General features: G+C 43.8%; 1 protein-coding gene across 2 annotated transcripts in view; it reads right to left on the reverse strand.

Annotated features, from left to right (window-relative positions):
- Positions 1-7,500, reverse strand: part of LOC143293557 (cephalotocin receptor 1-like) — a 143,590-nt gene that overhangs the window by 37,578 nt on the left and 98,512 nt on the right. The window lies entirely within an intron of this gene.

Below are 7,500 nucleotides of genomic sequence, written 5' to 3' on the forward strand. Positions count from 1 at the left end.
GGGTTCTTTCACGTGCGCCAAGTGTATGCTGCATACGGGACCTCGGTTTATCGTCTCATCCGAATGACTAGCGTCCAGACCACCACTCAAGGTCTAGCGGAGGGGGAAAATACTGGCGACTTTGCCATGATTCGAACCAGTGCGCTCAGATCCTCTCGCTTCCCAGGCGGACGCGTTACCTCTAGGCCATCACTCCACTGAGTCGACTCAGGCTCTCTGTCTGTCTGTCTGTCTGTCTCTGTCTCTGTCTCTGTCTCTGTCTCTCTCTCTCTCTCTCTCTCTCTCTCTCTCTCTCTCGCAACTACATTTTGCTCTTCTTTTCGAATGTTGACAGCATTATACTGCTAACAGGAAGCGACGTGGCAGAATCTGTAAGGCGTTGAACTTCTGAATCGGTGGTCCGGGTTCGATTCCCCGTTTCGACCTGGCTTTAAGTCCTTGGGGGAGGCACATTACTCCGATTTTCCTCACTCCACCCATGTGTGAATGGATACCTGACTTGGCTGGGGAAGGTTAAAACGGCGGTAGGAGAGGACTGGGCCCCGCCTTCCATGCGTTCCTGTCCCATACTAGGCGGTAAATCACCCCTTCAGTATTCCTATGTCACCACTGACGTGCAGAACCTCCAGAACATCACCCCTGTAAGACCGACAAGTCCATTCACGCTGTACAGCATCCTCGTGCCATGAAGCACAAACTGACAGTAACTACAAAAACATCGTTCCCTCAAGGGCTCTGACACTGGTATTTTTGTATGTATTTTCATGTTTCAATACATCAAATGAAATAAAAAGATAAATCGTTTACATCAGCACACGAAACATTGTATTTCTATTCCATGCAGACAGAAAGCAAGAGGAAATAAAGATAGGATGGACGGGCGCAATAGCCGAGTGGTTAAAGCGTTGGATTGTCAATCTGAGGGTCCCGGGTTCGAATCACGGTGACGGCGCCTGGTGGGTGAAGGGTGGAGATTTTTACGATGTCCCAGGTCAACATATGTGCAGACCTGCTAGTGCCTGAACCCCCTTCGAATGTGTGTATATGCAAGCAGAAGATCAAATACGCACGTTAAAGATCCTGTAATCCATGTCAGCGTTCGATGGGTTATGGAAACAAGAACATACCCAGCATGCACACCCCCGAAAACGGAGTATGGCTGCCTACCTGGCGGGGTAAAAACGGTCATACACGTAAAAGCCCACTCGTGCATGCGAGTGAACGCAGAAGAAGAAGAAGAAGAAGAAGAAGAAAGATAGGATGGCAAACAACAAAAGACGTGGGAGATGTAGCCAAAGGAGGAACTGGTTTAGATTTTCGCTTGTAAGATTTCGTTTCGAGAACAAAACAACCCAAAACCATTATAATATCACAACAAAGATGAACAAAGACAATAACTATTGGAAAAGGAAAAACACCCTTCAACAAAACTGACAAACTGAACTGAATGATCTGGAAGTGGGAGTGTAGAAAACACAATGAGACGACTGGCTTGATACCGCTGGCGTTGTGTCCTTGGGAAAGACACGTGCTTTTGGGTTTCGCTTGTAAGATTTCGTTTTGACAAAAAACAAAAAAAAATGTCACAACAAAGATGAACGACGAAATAAAAAGTATTATAAAAGGAAAATACGCCTCAACAAAACTGACAAACTGAATGATGAGGTAGTGAAAACTGGTGTAAAAGAGAATGTGGCGACTGGCTTGAGACAGACTTCTGGAACAGTCGGTTTGAGATGACCAGGACAAAAGGCAGGGATCGAGTGCAGCAAGGACGTGACAGTCACGACATCACAGCACACCTGTCATATTTCTTCAGGGAATGTCAACATTTCTTCTTCTTCTTCTTCTCTGTGAAGAGTAATCGGGGCGCCGTTCGTTCGTTTATTTATTTATAGTCTGTTCATCTAAGATGATGATTTTAGACTGAAAATAAATGATATTATTATTATTATTATTATTTGGATTATTATCATTCCTATCATAATGATGATTGTTAGTATTAATTAGAAATCGACATTTCTGTATATTCGGATGAAAAGGGGGGTGGTTGAGGTGGGGGGGGGGGGTGAGGGGGGCGCAAGGGGGAGGGGACAGACAGACAGACAGAGAGAGAGAACAGAATGTGGAAAAGATAGAGTACAAAATCTAAAATGGAGATGGTGAGTGTCAGTGACTGGAGAAAGAAAAACATAATATTGGAAGGGTGTGTGTGAGAGGCGGGACGGGGGAAGCGGGATTTGGACCACACACACACCAAAATATCAAATATTGTATGCACTACTTCTGTAGATTATTTTTTGAAGAGAGGTTCTTGTGGGGACCTACAATAAACAACCAACTGATCATCGAGGCGCCGCACAGAGGAATTATTTACCAACTTCATCCAGGTTTGTCGATTGTGTATGAAAGTCTGGACCTCAGCCAAATGGGTTTCCTGTCCATTCAGCAATGTTATCAATCCCTCGTTTTTCCTGTCTGTCTCCCTTCATCAACAGTTCCTTGGAGGATTGTTTCAGCAAGATCGTCTTTCGTGGCCATGACAATGCAGTTTCAATTCCAATAATCAACATCAGCAGATCTGCCTGAGTTCCACTGGCGAAAGAGCTGAGTCACATTAAAAATGTCGTAGACTTGTAACAAAGATCTCATCGACCTCTTCTTCATATTTGGGAAGATGCCTTAATATCTGACCAGCAGACTTCATCAGCGTGGTGGGAGACGGTGAATTATTCCGGGCACACGGCCGTGGTCCCTTGTCACTCCTTGACAATGGCGGACCCCTCAGAGTTAGACAGTGACGTCTGGACAGCCCCCCAATCACCAGGACAGACAAGCCATCTCCGTGGAAGACACTGACAATGGGGCGATCACCCCTGTCTCTCTGTCAGTGTCTGTCTCTCTGTCTCAGTCTGACTTTTGTCTCTGATCTCTCTCCCCCCCCCTTTCCGCACCCTAACCTCCCACTTTCCGTCTCTCTGCATAGATAAACCACTTTCTCAAGCTCTGAAAAATAAAGATTCGTTCATCCATTCCCCCTATCTCATCTTATTTGTGTCCGTGTGCGTGAATAGGTGTGTGTGTGTGTGTGTGTGTGTGTGTGTGTGTGTGTGTGTGTGTGTACCTTTTCTCTGCAATTCTGTCCTCGTCTCTGCTTCTCTGTCTTCCTGTCTTTGTCTGTCGATCCCCCACTCTGTCCGTCTCTTTTGGATGTCTCTCCATTTCACTTTCCCTATTGATAGGAAACTGAGTTCCCTGGCGCGTGTTGGGAATTTCTACAGACGGTGCTTTCGAGACGATTGGTTCGAAATTACACATGCACGCGCGCACACACACACACACACACACACACACGCACGCACGTACGTACGCGCGCACACACACACGCACGCACGCACGCACACACACACGCGCGCGCGCGCGCACACACACACACACACACACACACACACACACAAATCCGGAGTGATCTTGACCGTCCATTTAGTACTTGTATATCCAGTTTCATTTCAGCCGGTGGAACAATCAAATAAGGCATGAAAACAATTCACAAGTGGTGAAACGTTTCCCACCGTATGACAATAAACTAAAGTAAATAGTTCAATAAATCTAATTCAAAATATTCACCAACAATGTAAACTGCACCAGTACCGTTCAAAACTCTCAACACAGACAAAACTACTAATTACATAATCTATAACATTGTCCTTCAACCAAGTTTGCTCAAGAAGTTCTCTAGGAGTACAAAATCAGTTCTCAAACTGACCATCATGTATCTTAAAAGTCGGAGATGGTTCCCTGAGGACTGTCGACACTGGGACTGCGACTGACGGACCCGGGTGTGGCTGTGTAAGGGGTACTCGGAATGAGCGGTGTTGGAGCGGGAGTAATTCCACTGAAACGGTGCAGATGATGGGGCAGAAAAAAAAATAGGAGAAACGGTATGACATAACAAAGCACGAATAAAAAAAAAAAAAAAAAAGAGAGAAGAAAAGAAATATGACCTCGATTTTTTCATGTGTCCACAATTTCAATATTTGTTTTCATACCTGATCAGTTCAAACTTTTTGACTAACCACTGTCCATGACGACTAAACATTAAGATAATTCAACGCTAACCATCTCTATTCTCTCTCCTCTCTTCTCTCCCAACTATGTACAGAGTCTCTGGGACGTTGCACGAAGAATTGTTCACCAGATTTTTCCAGGTCTGTCAGCTTTGTGTCAAAGGTCGGGTCTCTGCAAATAATATTCCCGTCCATTCTGCAATGTTGTCAGTCCATCATTTTTTTTTTTTTTTTTTTTGTCTGTCTTCCCCTCCGTCTCCCTCCCTCCCTCCACAGTTCCTTGGGGGATTGGTTTAGCAAAGCCACTGGATCACGTGGCCATACCAGCGAAACTTTTTTTCTCAAATGATGTCAGCAGATCTAATGTGCTGCTTAATGATTTGGCGCACTTGTTCACTGGATATATGACCGGAGTATCTGATCTTTACATCTTGCGATAATACCCCATTTCCATGGCTTGATTTCGTCTTTCCAAATCCACTGTGAGGGTTCATGTCTTGTATGCATGCAGGAATATACCAGTACACGCAGCAGTCTGATCTTGTGTTTCATAGAGATGTCATTCCAGTTTGGTTTCAGTCTGGGCAGTGCTGATGTTGTCTTTGCTGCTCTCGAGTGGATTTCTGATTTTGATCCTTTATTGCCGATTATGGATCCAAGGTAGGTTAATTGTTAAACAGTTCTTTGCTTCTGTCCCTGAACAGTTACATCAACAGTGATGGTGGTGGTGTGGCTGGCCATCAACTTGGTCTTTTCCGCGCTGATTTCCATGTCATACCTTGTCGATTTTATTATTTATTTATTTATGTATTTATTTATTTATTTATTTTTAATTGTATTATTATTATTTATTTATTTATTTATTCATTTATTTTATTTTATTTTATTTATTTTTTCTCAAGGCCTGACAAAGCGCGTTGGGTTACGCTGCTGGTCAGGCTTCTGCTTGGCAGACGTGGTGTAGCGTATATGGATTTGTCCGAACGCAGTGACGCCTCCTTGAGCTACTGAAACTGAAACTGAAACTTCCTTCAGTGCTGACTGTGAAGGCATGATCTAGCGCGTCAGTCATGATACGTTCCATGATACTTTAAGCAGCGTGTGAGACAGTAGACACCCCTGACGGAATTCAGCTAAGTATGGAACCGCTCTCAAATCGCTCCCTGTGTGAGTACAGCACTGATCGCTTTGGAGTTTTGATGCTTCTTCTTGGGGACAATCTTTTGTCTGATTTTTTTCATTAGCACTTACTGTCAGACTCTGTCAAACGCCTTCCTGAATTTGAACCGTATCATAATCAAAGTGTTAATTTCTTCACATCTTATGCTCATACGTGCCGACCACAATCACAATTGGTCCCAGACCGTGTGACAAATTGATGTTAATGTGGTGAGTAAACTCGATCACCTAAATTATCTATCATAAAGGCCATGACTCCATGCGAAGATCTGAAGCAAAAGCAAACAAAAAACAAACAAACAAAAAACACCCCCCAAAAAATTCAACTGTGAAGTACATGTATAACCAAGTATAAGTCTCACCTCTGTTGAATCTGCACATGCTTATATGCAAACTGCCCAGAAATCATATGCGAGAAATGACACATGAGCAGACAGAAACGCTCCGCTTACCACCATCTTTCAAGGCAATGTTCATGGAAAGCTCAAAACGCAAAGAGACACGTTTCATGAGTCGTGTCATTTTTGTGCTTGAGGAATAAGAAAACGTTTCCTTGTAAATTGGATAAAATCAAATACAAAATGGCCGGTATCTTCAAGGTACCTTCAGATCATGTACATATTACCGAACTGGATCGGAAAGGCAACGAAGGCAGTTGCATACACTTGGAACACATGTCTTTGCATTTCTGACATAAACCCTCACAACCGCAAGAGAAACGAGAATAGACGTGTAGAGAAGCATAACAAGGGAAATATTTTACATAACACCTTCAACTTAATGGTGTCATAGTCCCCATCCTCGTCACGTACACACACACACATATACACACACGTGCGCGCGCACGCACACACATACACACACATACAGACGTACACACACACGCGCGCGCGCGCGCACACACACACACACACACACACACACTAAGCAAACAGACACAAAAACACACAAACAGGACCAGGTTTGATTCACAAATCTTTCTAAAATCTCAATTTCTAGTCACAGACGTATTTCCCCACATCCACAGACCACATATCTTGCAGGACAAAGTCAGCCGTTGAATGGTCAGGCCTTCTTGCCCACTGTCTGCATTACCATTCCCCAGTAAATGACGTGAACCTTTAATGAGAATTTTTAACAACGAACAGTTTTCCCTACGTTTGCCTTGGACATTGAAAACATCGGAATTCAGCCAAAAGAAGAGTTCGGTGGTTTAATAAAAGTTTGTATCCTCCAGCGGTAAAGAGACAGGCAGGCAGACAGATAGACAGACAGGGGGACAGACAGACAGGCAGATAGATAAGACATGCAGACAGGGAGACAGGCGGTTAGACAGACACGCAGACAAACAGGGAGACAGGCAAGGTTGATCCTGTACACCCCCCTTGATGGAGGAGGCATGTAACAACACATAATCCACCTGTTACCTGTCTCAGCGGTTTGATCGTGTGTCCAGCAGAGATCTTCCTGACGAAGCAAATGATACGCGATACGCTACGTCATGGTTATGATTATTTTGATGCACGAATTACACTCTCCCACGTGAAACACGAGACATGCATGATTACAAATGATACTTCTATACCCCCCCCCCCGCCCCCCCCCACACACCCACTCTCTCTCTCTCTCTCTCTCTCTCTCTCTCTCTCTGTATATGGATTTGGATAATGTGTCATCTTCATATTTCCAACAAGGCCTATAAATTTTTTTCATTGCTGAATGGCTTTGTTGCATTGATCAAAGGAAAGGTATCGTAAACTAATGACTGCATCAAAGGAAAACACTGCTAACAAAAACATGAAGACGACAGATTGGATGGAACAATGTAACTGACTTTGATAAACATATTTGATGCCGAAAACAAAACCAGTCCTGACATATCAGAGTTCTAAGACCTACATTAAATGGGGCAATGAATTTTCGGGTCTCTGTGGGAGTATCTACAAATATGTTGTAATGTTCACGCTTCTGGAACGAAAGAAAATCGCAAGGTGCTTTTAATCAAAATACACGCTTCGGCGCACTGTCTGCCCTGACAGAGCCTTTAGAAGCTGGCTTACTAGTATGGTTGACAGGGACACCTGGTGAATACCGTCTGCGCAAAATGCACAGAAAACCAGACTTCGACACATCATTAGAAAAAAAAATTCGGTTGCCTAAATACTAGAAAGCACAATGGGTAGTGAGTTAAAACAAATAGAGAACACAGACTAAAACCAGTTTAGAACAGATGCAGAATACAGACTTAAACCAG

Source organism: Babylonia areolata, chromosome 1, assembly GCF_041734735.1.
Source record: "Babylonia areolata isolate BAREFJ2019XMU chromosome 1, ASM4173473v1, whole genome shotgun sequence".
NCBI classification, from domain to species: Eukaryota; Metazoa; Mollusca; class Gastropoda; order Neogastropoda; family Buccinidae; genus Babylonia; species Babylonia areolata.